This window comes from Chiroxiphia lanceolata, chromosome 14, assembly GCF_009829145.1.
Source record: "Chiroxiphia lanceolata isolate bChiLan1 chromosome 14, bChiLan1.pri, whole genome shotgun sequence".
Taxonomy (NCBI): Eukaryota; Metazoa; Chordata; class Aves; order Passeriformes; family Pipridae; genus Chiroxiphia; species Chiroxiphia lanceolata.
The window spans coordinates 1,709,391-1,730,234 of NC_045650.1; positions in this window are offsets into that span (position 1 = coordinate 1,709,391).

The following is a 20,844-nucleotide window of genomic DNA, read 5'->3' on the forward strand; positions in this document are numbered from 1 at the left end:
CATCTTCCCTCTGTTAAAACTGCAGGTCTGTGTGGGGCTCACAGCTCCTGGACCAGAAATTAGTCCTGTACTTCCCTGGCACAGACCTTCCCGTGCCTGCACTGGGTACTCGGGTGTCCTTCGGTGCAGACACGTGGGTCAGGATCAGGCTGTAGGGAGAGAAACCAACCCCCAGCTGAACCCTGGGAACAGCAGCACGGACGTGGCTGCATCCCAGCCCTTGCTGGTGCAGTGATGTCAGAGGCACCAGATGGCTCCCTTACTGCCTGATTTAACGGTGCCTAATGAGGTCACTTCCATAAAGAGGCAATTATTTCCTGGGAGCCATTTGCTAACGTAATTAAGTCTCTTTCATGCCTGGTTTTAGCAACTGGCTGAGAGCAGGGCTGGTGTGACAGGCAAAGCAAGGAGGGACCATTCCAGCAGTCACCACTGTCATGTGTTGGTCCTTCCAAACCAAGAGCTTTTCTGCTTCTCTTTCCCAGAAATGGGTCAGCTTGGCTTTGTCTGGATCTGACCGGCAACCTCTGCATCGGGAGCTGCATCAGGAGCTTCCCCAGTCGCTGCTGGTTTGGTCTGGAGCAGCTGTGCCCAGAGCATGGCATGTGGAGCATCCTCACCCTCAGTACCCACCCAGCTCAGCCAGCTCTGTGCTGCCTGAGGGCAGCCAAACCATTCAGCATTGCACTTGCTCACACGTGTTCACCTGCAACAGCAGCTCCTGTGCCCTGGGCTGATTTTTCATCCTGTTTCCCTCCAGAAGTACTAGAAGGGCTGTTCCAGGGATGCACCATGTGTAATGTCATTTGTAAGTGTAAAGATGTATTTTAATGACTTGTTGTGTCTGGCATTTTGGAGGTGATAAAGCTTGGAGAATTTTCTTCACTTCTTAGAAAATTGGCTTGGTACAGATGGCACTCTGAGCATTTTTATTAAAATAAATAGGAAAAGGCTGTGCCCCCAGAGGCCATCCTACTCCTTTTCCCAAACCTGTGGGTGAAACATGACCATGAACATCTGCCAGGGCAGTGCAGGAACAACAGCTCCAGCCCTTCCTGTGCCAGTGCAGCTTTAATTAAAAAATAAACTGTCAGACACCATAAAAAATTTAAACTTGAATGCCTTTACATCCATCTGCAAGTCTTCTGGCAAGGCTGAGGAGTCAGAGTGGCTGCCACTCCCTGCTGGGCTCAGAAGGCTCCATGTCCCCATGCAGGAGGCTGGGTCCTGCTGACAGTGTTCCGCCGAGGGGGGGATGTGGGGAGTGTGCCCACCTCCCAGTGTGGCTGGCAGCAAGGAACAGTGGTGTCTGAGCCCCTCCTGCAAGCTCCCAGGAGTGATTTAAGTGCTTTCATTTCACTTTATAAGGATTTTTCAGCTTCCTTGTAGATGATGCAAATGTCACCCAGGTGGGAAGGAATTTTATGACCACACAGCAAGGCCAGTGCAGCTGGAGATGCCAACGTGCTGCAGAGCAAATGGGACAAGTAGTAGTGGGTGCCAGAGCTGGCTCTGCTGTGCTTCAGGGGTCATAGTGATGGGGACAGCAGCAATCCCACAGGGAAACTTTTCCTCTTGGTTCTCTGGTCACCACACCAGGAACTGGGGCAGTTGATCCCTGCTCTGCAAGGGGATTCAGAACATGAGTGTTGCTTCCCTACCAGGCCACCACTGAACTATTTAATTTCTTTTGAAAAATCTGCCCATTGCCTGGTGTGGAAGAAAACTCCCCAAGCTCTGCCTGGAGCCTCCTTTTCTCTCCTTTTCCAGAGCTTTTTTACATTCATCTGCTTTTTGCTATTGCTGCCCCTGGAGAAGGCAGATGTCCCCTTGTCCAGCATCAGCTGGCATTGATAAACCGTGCTGCACTCTGTGGTGTGCTCCTGCTCTTGGGTGATTATTCCTGTTAATTATTTCCTTTGAAGCAGAAGCCAGACGCAAAGCCATCAGCTCTGAGTGCTGCTTGGCTTTTGCCCTCACATCTGCAGCTGCTGGCTTTGGAGAACCCTCTTGGAGACGTGGCTGTCAGTGCTGCCAGGACTGAGCCACTGGCACTGCCAGGACTGAGCCACCGGCGCTCCCAGCCCTGCCCGTGTCCCCACTGCACTCACCCTCAATGCCCCAAAGCCTCTCCTACAGCCACTTCCAAAATGATATTCCAAAATATTTCCCTTCTCAGTGTTTTTTTGGGTATCTGGGTGTTGGATGTGCAGGGATGAGTTGGTCAGAGCAGAGGATGCAGGAGAGGAGGAGGCTCTGGCTGTGGACCAAACCCTATCGCATCTCTCCCAACATGGGGTGCTCTGCCCCAGGTGTGGCTGGACATGTGCCCAACCTGTGTGGTCCCAGACACCAATCTACACCTACTGGTTCCAGATTCTGCACCTGGGTGAGGAATGGGTCCTGCATGGAGGTCCTGGACAGCATTGGTAGGGACAGAGAGGGAGCAGGTCCTCTGGGGTCAGAGCAGTCTCAGCAGAGCTGAGAAAATTAGACCATTATACCCCAGACCTAACAGAGTTTCCTCTCTCTGTGGATCAATTCACTGAGTGCTTATCTGTTATCAGAAGTGACAGGCTGTTCTGGGCTCATCCACTGTTTCTGCTTCCTTTTCCTTCATCCCAGGCTCACTGATTACTTTGCCTCAGTTTCCACGTGGGAAAAACCCAGATGGTGATGATGGACAGGGAAGCTGATGCTCAGCAGGAGCATCACCAAGTCATTTACTCCCTACTCACCCACTGGAGCTTGCACAGCCCACAGGCTCTACCACAGATCTGTTCCAGGAGAAAGCAGATTAATGAGCTTCTTGGCAGGGCTATGAATGGAAAGAGGGTTTTATGCCACAGGTTGCAGCTTGCCCTGTGCTGAGCTCAGCTGTAAAGCAGCAGAAGCCACAGCAGGTTTGCCCTTGTGAGGCTGAATGGTCCTTTGAGGGGCCAAAGGCAGTGGTGCCCTCCCTGCCCCAGCCACAAACACTGCAGGGACATCCCTTGCCTCAGAGGACAGCAGGCATTTAAAGAAACTCTGCAGCACTAAATACCCAAGACTGACAACTGACCCAGAGGGAAAGTTGCCACTCATCCAACATCTTGGATGGGCTGGAAAAGTGAGGGTTTATCCTTGTCCGCAGCTTGTTGCATCACTGTTCTCTGTTCAACACAGGTGTCCACAGTGGGAGGCAGAGTGAGAGGGCAGGACCCCCCCCACAGCTCCCTGCACTGGTATCTGGTAAGAGCAAACTGAACCCCAACCTGAACCCACAAACAACACCAAGTGTTGGGATCTAGGATCCTAAACCAGAGGCAAGACACACCTGAGCTGATTTTCTTCCTTGCTGACCCTGTGTCACAGGGAGCTGATGCTCACAGGTTTCTCCCATGCAGGGGCTCTCCCATGCTGGGTGTGGGTCCTGGGATGTGCCTCTTCCTGAAGTCTGCCCAGAGCCTGCCAAAGGCTGCAGGATAAGGGATTTTTGAACTTGAAGTCCTTGATGCCTGCTGTGATTATCTTGGACATTGAATCATAGGATCATGGAAAGGTAAGAAAAGCCCTCTAAGGCCTTTGAATCCAACTGTTCCCCAGCACTTCTAAGCCCACCACTAACCCATGTTGCCAGTGCTGTTAAATCCTTCCAGGGATGGGGACTCCACCATTATCCTGGGCAGCCTCTGCCAATGTTTGACAATGCTTTTGGTGAAGAATATTTTCATGATATTCAGTCTAAATCTCCCCTGATGCAACTTGAGGCATTTCCTCTTGTCCTTGTTTCTTGTTACTTGGGAGAAGAGACCAACCCCCACTTGGCTCCCTCCTCCTGTCAGGGAGTTGCAGAGCCAGAAGGTCCCCCCTGAGCCTCCTTTGCTCCAGGCTGAGCCCCCACAGCCACTCCTCCTAGGACTTGTGACTTACTCTATTTTAAGTCAGAGATCTTCCTTTGACACATCAATTTTTCTCTTAAGCTTCACTTCTTCCTGTCATTAGCCTCTCATCAAGAATGTTCTCTTTGGCAAGGAGAAAGCCAGGTACTTGCTGGGAAATTTTAGGGGTTTGCACAGGTTCCCTGTGATTAAACATCTCTCTGGAGAGCTGAACAAAGAGCTCCTGCTGCCCTGCCAGGAGGGTGCAAGGACCCCTCATGGCACCAGTGCTGGCATCTGGGTCCTTGCAGAGTTCTGCACCATCACTGCTGTCTTGGATGCCTCCTCCAAAAAGAGACTGGAGAAAAAAACCCCAAAGCAGGCATTTGCTGTCAGAGTGGTGTTTGGAGGGTTTTATCTATTCATTTTTCATTACAGTGCTTTATAACACAGTTTCTGAAAGCAGCAGTAAGAAGCATCTGCTGACAAATACCTCCCATGGCCACCAGAACTGTCAAGCAGCACTTGAGCCCAGGGCAGCAGCTGAGCAGAGGCACTTCACAGAGCTGGAGCTGATCCCTCCTTGCTGAGCAGGAGAAGGGAAGGTGGAGAGGGGAGCAGCTGTGTCTCTGCTGATCCCACTCCATCACAGAGCAGCAAAACCCACCACCAGCCAGGGCCCCTGAGAGCCCGCTGCTGAATTCCCCATCTTCATAATGCTGGAGAGAATTTAAAATATAAATTTCACTGCCAGTGTTTGCCACATCCTTCTGGCCTTGATTAATGCTCCTCTTTCCCTGTGGAATGAGCTTTAAGCATTTCTCGAGGCCTGTCTGAGTTTTCATGTTGCCTAGAGGGAGAAGTAATCCCCCTGATTCATGGCAGTGACCTTTAGGATGAGCACAAGTGCCTCAGATGAGATATTTATGCATGAAGTCTTGCTGCCACGGGATCAGGCAAAAGATGAGTGCTGCCATGGTGCCAATGAGCTCCCAGAGCCACAGTGGACAAAGCCAAGGAGCAAGTGCTGTTCCACCAGGTGAGGATGCTCACACTCATCAGACCAACCCTGCATCCCAGGGCTGGTGAAGCTGAGGCAGAGGCCTCAGAGCCAGATGGACACGACTGTTTGTCTGCACCATCACCAGCAACACCTGCGTGTTTACAGCACTGTCAAAGGACAATAATCCTTTAATAATTCATAAACAATCCAATGTCCTTGGAGGATGAATGACTGTCAAAATGTTCTTTGCAATTACTCTGGATACAGGCTGGGCCAAGAAAAAAAAAAAAAGCTAAACCTTGCTGTTACTCAGCCACCTGAGTAACTAAATTTTGCTTTCTTATACCTGTTCCTGCTTCAGGGATTAAATGCTCACCTCTGGTCCAGCAGCAGAAACCAGTGATCAGGCTACAACTGTGTCCATTATGCCCTGGGGTGACACCAGCAGCAGCAGCCCACGGGTAGAGAGGCTGGAGAGGCTCCTGCACAGCCAGGACATGGGGGGACCTGCCACCTGCATTGGGCCATGACCTCCCCTGGGTCACCTGTCATCTGGCACAGTGCCAGCTGGCTCAGCACACACCCTCCTTTTTCCCTCTTTTCTCTCCCCTGCAGAATCCTGCCTGAGGCTGATGCTGGAGGGGCTTGAGTGGATCAGAAAGCAGCCAGAGCTGCTGGAGGGCAGGCATAGACACACCTGAGCAACTCCCAAACTTCCACTCTTTCCCAAAATGGGCTAAACCCCACCACCCCTTGGACCAACTGTGCATGTGCATTTTGGGTGAAGGCTCCAGCTCTGTCCTCACGGCTGGGGACCCTGGTAGTTCTAAAATGTACCTTCTGCTGATAAGGTTTGTTTCTGGTACAGCTTTATTTTGCATGGCAAACCCTGGACTACCTCTCCAGCTTCTTATTTTCAATTAAGCTGTTGAAACACCTTGGTCTTTTACACTTTCCCCAGCATGGCTCAGCAGGTCTCTCATGCCAACTCTGGCCACCAAACCACCTGCAGAGGCTTCTTTTCTCAGCTCAGATAGATTCAAACCTGTTTGCAGGACCTGCACACATCCTGATCACAGCTCTCTGAGGGGTTCTGCATGAGGGAGGATTCGTGCTCACCCTCAGCTCTGTTATGGCTGTGCAAGACAGACCCAGCTCTCTGAGCATGCAGGTTTTGTCTTGGATAGACATTAGATTATGACAGTGGGGAAGCCCTCAGCTGTTTTGGTGCCCAAGTCTTCATACTCCTGCCTGGCTGGTCTGTACATTCCAAAGGCTGGCAGCAGCATTTGGTCCTTTACTTTGGGACTTACTGGCTAAAACAGCTCCTTAATGCCCAGGTGGGAGAGACCAGATGGGTTGGAGCTAGGGGTAACACAGAGCCCTAAATCCCACCAGCACAGGAGAAGAGCAGCAGTTTGGAAGTCAAATTGAAGTCAAAGTTGAACTGAAGTAAAAAATTGAAATTGAAGTCCACGTCCATGCTATTTTCCCACAGTTTCCATGCACAAGGCCTCCAGCAGCCTGATGGGCTGGACTCAGTGGCCCCACCTCACCTCACCGTATGTCCAGCACTGCAGCCCATGCTGCTCCCAGGAGCATCCCCTGTGGATGCTCCCTCTGCAATGGTGCTCTCAAGCAAATTGCCATGGAAACAGAGCCAAGGCACACAAAACATGTCTGTGAGCAGGGACCGAGGTGACCCTGGCAGGGGAGGGCTTCATTCATCCCTGCTGCCTTCATCCGTAGTCCCTGAGGCTTTCAGATCCAGAAACAGCAGGCACAGGGCAAGGAAACTTCATCCCTGAGCTCTCTGGGCATGTTGCAACCTTCCCTTGAGCACTAAAGGTTAATAATTCCCTATTTCTGTAACCTGGCAGGAGTTTGCAGTGATTTTTGATAAAAATATGCATGTCCAACTGATGATGGTGGGGACCAGCTGCAGGTCAGAGCTGAGGAGTGGAAACTCATTAAACTGCAGGGTCCTGACTGCTTGTGAATCCTCAGAAAAAAATTAGTCCCTGCTAATTCACTCAAACTGTTGCACGGGCACAGACATGACTGTATTTAGAGCTGAAATCTGGTCTCAGTTTCCTTTCCCAGTGGCACTGGCTGAGGTCCCTTGTCCCTGTATCCCCACACTCTGCCCTACCCCACCTTGCTGTTGGATGCTTTAAGCGTGTGGACAGGCCAGCCTTTGCTTTGTTTACTCCAGGCTTCTGGAAAGGAGACAAGGAAAAGTGGCTACTGGATGGGGAACAGAGCCTCTAAATTGTTCTTTAACAAATCTCAAACCCAAAATAAAACCCAAAACCTCATCAGGGTCAATGGACCCATCCTACACCACAGCCTCTGCCCTGAAGAGGAGCTGCAGTGGCAGCAGAGGAAAGGCAGAGCAGGACCAGCTATATCTCTCTTTTCCTCCACTATAAGGTGCCCAGAAGAGGAGGTTTTCCTAAACATCAGTTCCTGTTCCATCAGGAATTTCTCTGCCTCTCCCTGTCCCTGCTGGGTCTCCAGCCTCCGGCCACGTTCGAGTGCAGTCATTCAGCTGGATCTCAGCACCAAAGCAGAGCCAACTTTGCCTTCTACTCACTTAGGTACAAATAATCTTTTACTATATTAATTACTTTGCACAGAAGGACGAGACATAAATTATTACCCAGTGGTTATAATTGCATGTTCCTAGCACGTGTGCCTCATTACTAATTATCCCCATTCTCCCAGGCAGATTAAAAAGCAGAAGTTTGGATTGCGGCTGCCAGGGAATAAGACTGCTGAGGGAGGAGAATGAGTACCTTCTTGCCATCAGAGGGGAGTGAAATACAGCTTTAAATACAAAACTAGCCCTTCTTCTCTCCAAATTACATTTGTTGGAGGCTGGTGCACGGAGCTTTCCTGGGGGACAGAAATGCCTGTGGCAGCCCCAAGACCTTCCTCCCATACTGTGCCTCCCATCCTGTTTCCTTCTACTGGCAGTGCAGTTTCTCTTGGGTTTATACCAATAGAACCTGTATTGAAAGCTTTTTTACTTAGTCTTGTTAGGCTTGTGGTTTTCCAGCAAGTACCCTTTGGGGCAGGGTGGGTGGTCATTGGCTCTGCAGAGCCTGCAGTAAAGAAAGAGTTAAAAATGTCATTGTCTTGGCTATGAGTGACCCATAGGATGGCCTGCCATCTACACTTGGGTCACTCTAGGAATAAAATAATAACATGCTGTGCTTCACATCCTCAGCCTGGCCAACAGCACTGGACATCACCACAGGGTTTGTGGTCACCATTGCCCTGGTCACAGCAGAAATGCCCTCGGGATGCCAAAGGTCTATTCAGTTCCAGACTGTTGTTTCTGCTTACAGAAAGTATCTGACATGTCAGACGAAGCAGAGGTGGACATGTCACAAGAGGACACATCTGCACCTGCAGTGGGCAGCATGTCCTGGGCTGAAGGACCCAGAGTAATGCTGTAGCTGCATTGGGTTGACTCTGCTACAAAATAAATCAGGATCTCATTCTTAGGGCAGTTTCTCATAGCCTCCCTCAGCTATCCTGCACACAGCCTCCTGCTGCTCTCAAAAACATTTAGTCTCTGCTAGGGGAGCTTATAACTGCACAGCCCAAAGCCTTTCCCCTACCCCCAGCTCATGGCAGAGCCCTTGGGCTCCAGCCCCTTCTTTCTAGGCTGGCTCCCTTGCAGCCCAAAGAACACCTTTTTGACAAATTTCCAGCCTCAAGGCTCTGGAGGTCCCAGACTGCTCTGTTCTGGTGATGACATCCAGAGAGCAGCAGCGCTTGGCCGTGCTCACAGCAGGGTGCGAGGACCACGCTGAGCCCCGGCTTTGGGGTGGCCAGTGTTAGGGTGCCTAAGAGTTAGGCTGAGATCAAAGATTTTCAGGGTTCCTCCGGGGTTCCATGAGCGTCACGGGGATGGAAGGGAGGGAGAAGCCTGCGGGCTCAGGGCAGTGGGCTCCCCAAAGCTGTGCTCACTGCAGTGCTCGTCTGAACATCTATCTGGGGACTCAGCACTCAGCCCAGATCCTGCTATAAAGAGTTGTGAGTGTTAATTGCAAGCACCGACAGTTCAACAGGTTCCTGCTGAAACCTCAGCTGAACCTGGGAAGGAGCAGATAAAACACAATCCTTTTGCAGCTTGTGGAAGTCCTCAGATTTTCTGGATAGGGATGAATAGGCAGAACAGGGAGCGTGTCAGTTCTGTTCTTTCTGTGGCAGGAACACAGAGTATTTGCAAGGTTATCTTTCTCTCAATGGCAAATTTCCTCTCCTAACTCCTTTATTGCTATCAGCCTTCCTTGACAGCACTTATTTTAAAGGATGTATTCTATCATTTATCTGACATATCACAGAGATACTTGGGCTTTCTATATGCAGTGCAAGAGTTCCTTGCTGAGGAACTGCTCCTATCAGGGCAGATGCTCATCCTTCCCTCCTTCCTGCAGTCCCTGCTCTTAAAACAGCCCAGAAAAATTAGCTTTTATTCTTAGCCAATCCAAGAAAACATTTCAGCCGCTCACAGGATCAGGCCTCTCATGTTAATGGCACATCCCTGATTTGCCTGAGCCTGGTTGTAGGAAGCTGCAGGATTTCTTTTCCCCCTTTTACCTGAATTTCTGCAGGTAGGAAAAACAGGGGAGCAGCCCCAGCCCCAGCTCTCTGCCCTGCATGCGAGAAACGTTGCTACAAGTGGGCTTACAAATTATTATATTTTACATTGCAGAGTATGAGACATAAGACACCTAAGGTCACAAAGACTTTTTTATGGTGCTGCTGTGATTTCACAGGCAAAGTGCTGCAGATGAAGCTGAGGAGATGAAGGGGGTTCCTCCATCCTGGGGACAGATTCCCAGGGGCAAACACTGGTTGTATCCCTTGGGATGAAGGTGTGCAGAGCCAGGAATAGGGATGTTCATCCTCCTCCTTTGGTCACAAAGGGAACAGCACTCCTGTGGCCATCAGGGTGGTCACAAATGTCATGGGTGACAACCTGCGATGCTCAGTGTTCCCCTCAGACAGGACTTTGGAGACGTTTCTGAGTCTCACCGAGCACATAATTGCTGTTTCAAATAATTATGGCTTGAATTTAAACAGCCCCTGAGCAGCCTACAAAGCATTTCATCTTTAGTGCCTTGGTGTCTCAGTGGGAGAAGCCACACTGGTCGGGGCTGGGAGGCAAATATCCCATGGGTGGGGGCCCTGCACATCTCCCAGCCCTGTGAGCTTTTGGTGCCATCGTTATCGCAGATATGAACTGGTTCTGGCCAGTTTGGGGAATTTCTGGGGTTTCTGGAGATTTCTGATATTCTTGCCGTATTTTGATTCTGGTGACCCTGTCCACCCCTCCCTCCTGTGCCACTGCCAGAGGTCGTATCCAGCATCCTGTCCCCTTTGCATCATAAACGGAAGAACATCAGAAAATGCCTAATTTGCTGCTTTGAATGTGCATTTAAAAATGGCATTATTTGTCATGGCTGACAAAATTGTCTTTCCATTTTTTTTAAAATTTACTGATATTTGAGGAGAAAACAAGATAAACAGCAAGTGTACTGATGGCAAACAGCCCCCAGGCAGTAACGGCACTGTGCTGCTTTGGCTCTATAATAATAAAAAAAAAAGACATTAGTATACCTGGATTCATTACAAGTTCAGTAAAAGCCTTTAGGATGAGGGGAAGCTTTGTCATTTAACTGGCAGAATTGCTGGAGAAGACAGTTAACTAACCTACAAATGATTTACACTAACTCAAGCTATCTTGTCAAAATGAGCCTAAATTTAATGTACCTCTCTCCTCTTGAGAGGAACATGATATACCTTTTCCACAAACTGGTAATTCAATAAAGCAACTTTTTCCATCAAAAGTGCAGATGAAGTAATTTTTGCTGGCCTTCAGGCTGTCATTGTATTACCCTGATGTACACCCCAAGCAGGTGTGGGGGCTGCTCCCTGAGCCCTTGGGCTGTCCCTGTGCAGAGACTGGTGCTGGGGAGAGCTCCCTGCCCGGGATGGCTCAGGGGCTCTGTGTGCACCAGTTTGGAATATTCCAGCTCCTTTCCCTATCTCTACCCATGCTGTGCCTCCATGTCCTTTCCTTCCTTCTGCACGTGGCTCTGGCTCTCGTGGTTGAAACAAATCCCCTGGTTCTGGTGGCCGCTTCCCCTTCCTGGCTGCCTGTGCTTGGTCCTGTACTGGTGCCATAGATGGGGAACATGTCCTGCAACCTCGGGATCAGCCCCAACACTGGGCAGGCAGGGAGCTGAGCTGGCATCCCCTGCTCCTACCCACAGTAAGCTTCCCCTCCACTCTTGTTTGCTGCTGAGTGTTGAAGGACAGCAAATAATTATTCCCCACTGCTTCAGCTTAACACGTGTCTTCATTTGATGTAATTACATGGCCATTCTGATTAATTTTTTTTAAATTGCCACGGCAGAAAGCAAGGGGACAGGGCAAAGACGGCTGCCCAAGCTGCAGCAGGAAGGTCTGGGCATTTAATAGCCCCTTTGGTAATGAGGATCTGATAAGTAAGTGACAATAAATGCCCTTTAAGCCTCATGGTGTGTAGCTGCTCTGTCAGGTTTCCCCTTGATGGGAGTGCAGTGCCCTGGGGATGAGCCAACCCCTCCTCTAGATCTGAGTCCTTTACCTGCCAGCACATGGGGCCATCCAAGAGCCTACCCACTCCATGGAAAAACCCTTTAACAGTGGTGATGATTGGGAGTGAATTCATTTTTTTTAATTTGAAAGAGGCTTTCCACTTGCAGAGCATCCCTTTAACACCAGCAAAGCACCTGAGACAGCAGGATCTCTGCACCACAGCAATGGGCTACGAGCATCCACAGTTTGGGGGTGTGCAGCTCCACACATGCCCAGGATTTTCCTGGCCTGAGATATGGCTTATTTTCTCAACCACTCTTCACAGACCTGGGAAGCAGTACAAGGGATGGCAGAGTGCAGTCAGTGGGGTCACATGCTAAAGGTATTTTAAAATCACTATTTATGAAACAAGTACATGGAAATAGCTCAAACAGCACTTGAGGGAGTGGTATGTGCCGAGCTGGGGAAAAGGGATAAAACCCACCAAAGAAAACATTTCCTGAGGGTCATTCATTGTTTAAAGCTTTGCAAAGGCCAGGGGAGTGGTTCTGCTCTCTCCCCCTGCTCCTCTGCAGTAAATGATCTATGTCTCCTTGTCCATGTTTGTATATGGGACAAACTGCCCAATGATCCTCAACTTAACCCTTGTCCTTGCAGTGTCCCCACAGAAAATGCTGCAGTTATTTTATTTGACCTCAGTTCCACTGAGTTGATCTGATTGGGTTCAGTATTTTCTTGGTTGCCCACCTCTGCCTGCCCCATGTCCCTCAGCACTGAGGGGGCTCCCCGAGAGCCCTCCTGTAGGTCTGCAGTTGTTCCCCCAGAAACAAAGTCCCAGAGTGGGTGACAGTGGCACTTCTAGGTCCCAGGCCATTGGCTCTGCTTTGACAGGACTTGTCAGCCTTTGTGTTGCTGCTGTCACCCTGCTTCCCAGGGAACAGACACATGGAACAGCTCATCTGAGCAGTGAAAAAGGCACATTTTCTTGCAGGAAAAAGATTTCTGTTTATTGACTTAGTTTCCCTGTGCCCATCTCACTGCTCATGCCCACAGTTCTCACATCCCATCCATTCAGTGCATGTTGACTGACAATTCCATCCCTTCAGTGGGGATTTATCTTTTACTCTTCTCACACATTGACACCTACCAGGCTGCCAAGGCCATCCCTGTGTTCTTCACAGCCTGGCTTTGTCCAGGTCTGTCTGTTTGAAGACACAGCAGGAGCATCACCTGAGCTGACACTGTGCTGGGGGATCTTGTCCAGATGAAATCCAGGTTCAAAAATTCATTGCTGAGAAAGAAATGTACAGAAAGTGGACCCAGGGAAAGCTGAGAAGGGCCTGTCCCTCCAGCTCCTGCCCACAGACATGCTGGCATGTGGCATGTGGTCCTGGGCACCTCCTTTCCTGGTTGTCCCCAACTCTGGTTGCTGGCCCAGCAGGTCCCAAGCTGCTCCCTCCAGGGTGGAAGGTCAGTAGGGGTCCTGTGGGATGCTGGTGGTGTGTGGTGGTCCAGAACCTCCCCTGCTTGGGCTTGCTCAGGATGGTCCTTGCAGCAAGAAAACATCTGTTCTTCGTTTCTTCCAAGGAAAAAATGATTTATTAGGCTTTGCCGAAGTGTGCTCTGGTTACATTATGGCTATTGATTCCTAAAAATACACAGGTAGGACAAAGCAACTAATCATATCTGCCCTCAGCTGACACAGGGCTGTTGTTCATGTGGAGACTGGTAATTCCAGCACAGCTACTGGTTTCCTGGCTGGCCTCACTTCATTCCCCAGCTCCGTGCGTGGGATGATGACACCCTGGGATGGGATGGAACTGGCAGTGGTGTTCCCCCAGGGTTTCTCATCACTCCACCTGACTTCCAAAAACCCCATCAGCTTATATTTCCTCGTGTACTGGGTGAAATCACGTCATGCCTGGGAGCAGGTGGCTTTGCTGTGATCTCAGGGAATTGGAAGACTTGATTTGGGAGCAAATGACCCCAGGTACATGGTGTACAATGAGGAGGGAGTGGACACCCAGTGCTGGCTGATAAGGCTCTGCTGCTTCACCCATTTATTTATTCTCCTGGTAAGATGTGAAATATTTGCATTTAATAACTGATTTTTGCAGCCTTGGGAGAGCGGTGATGAGAACTCTTGCTTTTCTGCCTCTCCATCACAGGGAGCTTTGGAGAAGGGTTCTGGAGGTGCAACCACAGCCTTCCCCCTCCAGGCTTCCACCCTCCAAAGTATTATCATAGAATCCTAGAACTGTTTGTGTTGGAAGGGACCTTAAATACCATCTCATTCCATGTCCTTTTCATGGGCAGGGACACCTTCCACTAGACCAGGTTGCTCAAAACCCCGTCCAACCTCCCCTATCCTCTATCGGACATGTCAACCTCAGTTCAGCCCTTGTGTACCTTTCTGGCATGACTCTGGTGTTAGCTGGGGATAAGGGCAGCACTGGGCCGTGCTTTTCATGAGTGATGAGGTGATGGTGCAGACAAGGAGCAGCCTCCCCTCATTCACAACCTCCCCAGTCCTTGCCAGCCTTCAGTCCCTGATTCCCTCCTTCCTCTACGCTGGGAGTCTTTTGTCCCCCCACCCCGTTCAGAATAACTCTCTGAAGCACCACCAGGTCTTTGAACCCCTTTAGCAGCTCTTTGGTTACATCTTGTGCTCCAAGAGGGTCCGTCATTATTCCAGCAGTTGCTGCAGCAGCAGCTCAGGGTGTAAAGCCAGTGGCTTTCTGAGGGCTCTATTACTCACCCCGCCCACAGAGCCCCTTATAATTCATCTATTGTGCAGGCAGGATTTCTCAGGAGTGAGTTCCATTAAGCTGCGTGTGAGGGTTAATGAATTTTTAATGTTAACAACCTTTCCTTTGTATCACATGACGGTTCATCAAGTCGTGGAGGGGAGGAGGTCCCACCTCCCGGCGGCAGCGCTCGGCTCTGCGCTGGGCACGGCTTTCAGCAATTACACATGTGAACACAATTTTCTCTGCTTTGTAGCTCTACCCTGTAATCTAGGGAAAGTGACATTTTCCATGGCACAATATGGGTTAGGCTTTCATTCTGATGATGTTGCCTTTGCCAATAGATTTTCTCCCAGTGGCATATGGCATGCACTGTTATATCTGCTCCCATTTCCAAGTGATTCTTTACCCTTTGTTGAATTTTTACAAATGCTATCAGTCTAAATAATCCAGAAGGCTGCTATGGCAACAAAATGAGAATGCAGTTTCTCTCTCTTGCTTCCCCCTCCCTTTTTTAACCCTGTAATACAAGGGGGAAGGATGCTGGCTGTGTCTTTCAGCAGTGTGGATGCCTTGGGATGGGGTTTGAGTCCTGATCAAACCTTTCCACATCTGCTGGCATTGTCCTATCTGCAGGAAAGAGCAGAGCAAAACACATAGATGACATCTTTGTACGGGCTGTGCCATGCTGGTTTGGATGTGACGTTTTTTACACTGAATATGTGTGAGGGGGTAAATGAAAAGCTGCTTATCACTGGCTGGATGAAAATCCCTTTATGCCACCCAAGCATCCTGCACTGTCCCACTGCAAGGGGCACAGGCACCACCCAGGGCCTTGAAAGAGCAGCTTCCACCTATTTGGGGAAAATATGAATTTCTGCAGACAGAAAAACTTCTCTAAGAGAGTCCACCAGGAATCTCCAAGACTGACACCCCTCTGGACATCTTTCCCTCTCCTGAACCCCTAGATGCTTTAGTTGCCTTGTTAACCCAACCATGCTCCATTCACAGCAGTGCTCTCACAGCCTTGTTGTCTGTTCTGATCATTTCTATCCTCATTTTTGTGCTACTTCCATAGGAAGCCAACTAAGCATCAAGGAGCATGGTCCTTCACCTAATCTTTCAGGACTGAAGGCATGTATGTCATGTAGAAACTTCTTCCAGTAGTTTGAATGTTAACTGTTCTGTGTCATCTGGGGATAAAAATTAGAGAATGAAATAAAGCCCTAAATCTGGCTGGAATTAGCCAACAGCTCGTGTAGGACACAAAACCCAGTGAGACACAGAGATAAGGTCTGTGAGGGGCTCTTCAAGGCTGTCTCCACTCATGACAAGCTACTTCTAGGATGTGGCCTCCTAAGATCTTGGACACACAAATTCTCTTATTTTCTGAGAGGAAGACCAGCCAGAGTTACCTCCTTACTCAGGCCAGGTTTTTAAGGAGAGTTCTACTGCTGTGTCCCAAACACAGCCTTGGAGAGTTTACCCTTACCTGTGAGGTGCTGAACCTTCTAAAACCCTGCTGTAAAATAAGAACCCAGCACACATCCCTGGCAAGGGCCAGGGAAGCAGCTGAAGCAGGGCATAAATAGATCAGACATAAATCTACTTTAATAAAGTGACTAAAATGATCTATCAAGACCTGTGTTAGTCTGCCCCTTTACTGTGTGTGCACCCTGGGAGGCAGAGGGAGGAGAAAGCACAAGGTTTAGGGGTTACAGATTTGCTACCAATGCAGTTAATAACTATTTTTAAATCCATACTTCTATTTCTTGTGAATGCAGGAAAATGAGCCAGGGATGAAGGGTTGGGGATAAGAGTTGCCTTTGCTGGGAGCTGTTTGTAGCAGCCCTGCTTCATGCCTTGTTCTGGTTTTTTTGTTAGTGAATCTCCAGAACATGCTAAACCTCATCCTCCCCCAGCAGATCTATGCTTCTTGGATGAAGGCTATCCAAGGAAAACAATAGCTGTTCCTGGTGGGAAAACTCCCCAAGGCCATTTCCCCCCATTCCATGGTTATGGCCAGGGTGGAGGGTGCAAGTTCTTATACACAAGTGTCAGAATCAGCACTGCAGAAATTCACCTACCAGAGCAACTGATTTATCAAGTGAGGCAAAAATGGGTAGCAGATCACTCATAAAGGGGACTTGGGCTGAGTCTTAGAGAAGATGCAAATAGTTTGGATAACTAGTAGGAGATAAACACATCCATGCACCAAGTGGGAGGAGGAAAGGCACTGCATGGCGACGTGCTGCTCTCACCTGACTTCATCCCTTGGAGGGATGGGCAGCACAGGTATGGCTGTTTCTGGGGTGTCCTGGAGAGGTTCCCACCCACAGCATGGCCAGGGGACTGCCATGATCTCATCCCACACCTGTGTGTCTCCATGAGTACTCCAGCAGGGATATCCTTCTCTGTCACAGCCACGTGGCCAGGACTTATCCCCACAATTTTGGGTAATATTCTTTGATGTGAATTGGAGGCTGGGATATAGGGATGCTGTGGTTGGACACTTCAGTACTGCTGACTATGGCTTGGACTGAAGTTTGTTAACAAATTGTCTCTAATTACTGGTGCTTTCAGGCACCCGCTGTCCCCTGTGCAGTGCCAGGTGTGGGCAGCAGCTGGCTGGCAGCCAGGGGCAGGGAGTGACCACCAGCTTGCCCAGAGAAGCTGTGGCTGCCTCACCCCTGCACGTGTTCAAGGCCAGGCTGGAGAGGGCTTTGAGCAACTCGTTTTAGTGGAAGGTGCCCCTGCCCATGGCAGGCAGTTGGAACTGGAGTGTCTTTAAGGTGCCTCCCAACCCAAACCATTCCATGGTTCTGTGATTCCCCAGCATGGCCCCCTCCCTGCAGATCCATCAGAGCCCTGACCCATCAGAGGAGGATGGGTTTCCAAGGGCTTTGTGATCTCCTGCTATTGGGCACTACATGTTTCAGATCTTCAAAAGACACATGCCTGCTCAGGAGAGCTCTCAGCCATAAGAAACCTGTCAGACCTTTCTGGAACAAAGGCACTAAGTTAATAAAAATTGTCTATAAAATCAGACAAAAGGCATTGCAGTTTTATTAAGATCTAAACTGTGCAGTCTGTTTTATTACTGTCCTTTATAAATTATCCACCCAAACCTCTTGGCTGGGTCGATAAAGACAACCTGTATGTAGATTTACTGCATTCCAAAGACACGGAATTTCCTGGTCTAGTGAAGTAAACAGCTCAAAAACCTTGGTCAAACCGAGGGGTGCAATGACACCACCCAGAAACCGGTTCAAGGGACATGATGCAAAATAGGGTTCAGGGGTATCCAGCACAGAGTGGCACCTCCACTATATAGAATCACAGAACAAATTGGGTTGGAAGGGATCTTAAATATTACCTCATTCCAAACGCCCTGCTACAGGCAAGGACAACTTCCACTATCCCAGGTTGCTCCGAGGCCCGTCCAACCTGGCCTTGAACACTTCCAGGGATGGGGCAGCCACAGTTTCTCTGGGCAACCTGGGCCAGGACCTCCCCATCCTCACAGGGGAGAATTTCTTCCCAATATCTAATCAAAACCTGCTCTCTGTCAGTTTGAAGCCATTGTCCTTGTCCCCCTGTCCCTGTTTACAGGGAGAAAAATGCATCAGATGACAGAGAGGGGCATGATGATAGTGCTCTGGGGGTGACATCAGAGGGACCACAGGGGACACCTGGAGGCCAATGCCACGCTGGTGACACCAGTGTGATGGAGCTGCTGGGGCCTCGTGTCCCAGTATCTCCATCCCCACCAGTGACATGGGGCTGCAACCAAGGTGGCTCTGGGGTCCAGTATCACCCAAAGCAAAGCTAATCCACTCCTTGGGCACCCAGGGCTATCCCATCCTGATGGAAACAGGCTTTTGTGCATAAGCAGACCAAGATTTCCTGCCTCAGTAATCTGGGAGTTTAAGACACTCAGTATTGACTGAATCCTTAGGATTTATTGCTTACAGGCCCAGTGTGTTCAAGGTAGTGAAGGGAATTGAGTCTTCATCCACATGTGGGAGAAAAGGTGGTGGAGATGGTGTAGGAGCTTCTGGGTCAGGCTGGCACCTGCCCTTGCACCGGCTGTGGGGCACATCTGTGGCAGTGCCTGGAGACATGGGACTGCTTCCTGCTGTGTCAGTAGCACACAGGATCAGCAAGGATGCTTCTGAAGTATCACCAGAGAGTTGTAACCTCTGGTCTATTTGTATGTATGTACCCACAGCCCCCCCAGGTATATGCCCAGGTGTACGTGGGGCCTGGGTAAGAGCAAGGCTGCCATGAGTGACTCTTGGTGAACCCAGGGCACCTCCTGGCCCACAGAGGCAGGTGCAGCAAGGGGTGACAAGGGTCCAGGGAGGTCTCATGCAGGGCAGGACAGATGCCAGAGTGGGACGTGGGATGTGTGGCCAGGCCATTGTTGGAAGCACTAAAGAAACCACTGTGAACATCTCACACGTGAAAACCCCTTCATTGTGTGTTTCTGAATGTGATGGCAAATCAATTATTCAGCACAGAACCATCAGAGTGAGAACAGCATTTATCAGTTTCACACAAATAATAGTTATATTAGCTAGGAGAAAATGATTACTATTAATAGTTTTGTGGTTGTGGCTGGCATTTGCATAGTGTGTGCAAGTGGGGTTGGTATATTGTGGGAAACCAGAGACTGTGTTGATGCTGCAAGTGGCACCTTCAGCCTGAGGGGCTCAGCTTTGCTTCTCTTCATCACCTGAGGCCACCTTTGCCCTTTCTAGTGGGCTCTGTGGCTTCCCAAAGGACTTGACAGGCTTCAGTGAGATCATTCCCATCCATATGGGATTATTCCCACCGAGAGGTGGTGGATGGCCCATCCCTGGAAGTGTTCAAGGTCAGGTTGAATGGGCTTAGATCAGCCTGGTCTAGTGGAATTTGTCCCTGCCCATGGCAGAGGGATTGGAACAAGATGATCTTTAAGGCCCCCTCCAACACAAGAATTGTATTAAGATACCGACGTCCTTCCACGAGTGTGGGCTGAGGTGCCCCTGGGAGATGCTCCTGGCCACTTCTGTCCAAGAGATCAATGACATGGCTTAAAAACAGACCACCACCTCCAGGCATTATTTAAGGCCATTAAAAAGATGTGAAGAAACCTGACATTTGACCCTGACAGCGGGTTGGTTTCTTCCTCTATTTGGGAAACAGAAATACCAGTGTCGTGTCAGATCCTGGTCTTGCATGGTTTGCTGGTGCCATAAATATTTCACAAGCTGTTGTAGTGATGCTGGAGGACATTTTGCGTATCCTGACCCCTTCTCACATGGCAACCTGCCCAGACAGCAAACAGACTATGCAGCCAGAGCTGCTCCTGTAGCCACCAGCCAAACACCACCCTGGATGAGGAGCAGCACTAAGATCTGCCGAGGCTCTAGCAGATGCCAATGCAGCACCTTCCCTTTCCTGGCCAAACCTCTCCACAGGGAAGCAGCTGCACAGGGCTGAGGCAGAGGAGGAATGATCTCCCCTGTTTCCTCCCCCCCCACCTTCAAGCAGTTTTCAGCTGGTGGCTGAAATAAATTGGGAATAAAAGAGTGACCTTGGAAATAGCAGCGTGAGCTGGGTTTATCTTTAAAGGCAGATGTCTTTTAATAAATTGGCTCTTTCTTCTCCGTTAATATATCAACCACAGTGCTGGCCAGGGAAGGGGCTGTGTGTTTTATACCTGCTTCCATAAAATCATAGAATTATAGAATCACAGAAACATAAGGAACTTCAAAGCCCATGTGGTTCCAGCCCCTTGCCATGGGCAGGGACACCTTCCACTAGAACAAGTTGCTCAAAGCCCCACCCAATCTAGACCAGTTACAGTTTGAGAGAAATCTGTCACTGAGCTGCCACAGTTTGTTAATGAAACCTCATTATCTGGGCCATTATTAATTGCCTACATCATCCTGTATCACAGCATACTGTCCTGCACCCCCCAAATAGAAACAAAGCCATGAGCAGGTGTATGTGACACCTTGGGTTATTTTGCAAAGGGTTGCTGAATGGAAAAAGCAGGTGTTTTTTGGGCAGCAGAAAGTGGGTTTCAAACTCAAGATACCTATGTGTGGAGGTATGTGTATGCATATATATATATATATATATACACATATATATGTGTGCATATATACATAAAATAGCAATTTTTCCTTCCTCAGATGAATATCAGCTTCCACTCCACTGAGTCATCGCCCTCAGCCACAGGTACTGAACAGCTCTGGCTGCTGGCTGCTGCTGCACATGGATAGGATCTTCCCAGGATGGATAGCAATTCATCATTTTTGTCATCAAAAAGCAGTTTTTCTTGGAGATTGTAGTGCAATCTAATCTCGTGCCTTTCTCCCTCCAACAAGGTGCATCTGATGGATGTAGAGGTGACAGCAGAGCTCCTGGTTGGATGGAGGTTTTGCAATCATCTCCCAGCAGGGATGTTTGGTTGGTAGGATTTGGGGTGACCTCACACTTGGTGTGAGCTGGAAGGGATGGGGGGGGGTCCTCCCTCCCCAGTGACATCCACGGGGCTGTTAGAGGGGGCTGGGGAAGAAACATGACTCTCCCAAAGGCCTCCTAAGTGTTGGTTTTATGGATGCCTACTGTGGGGCTTCAG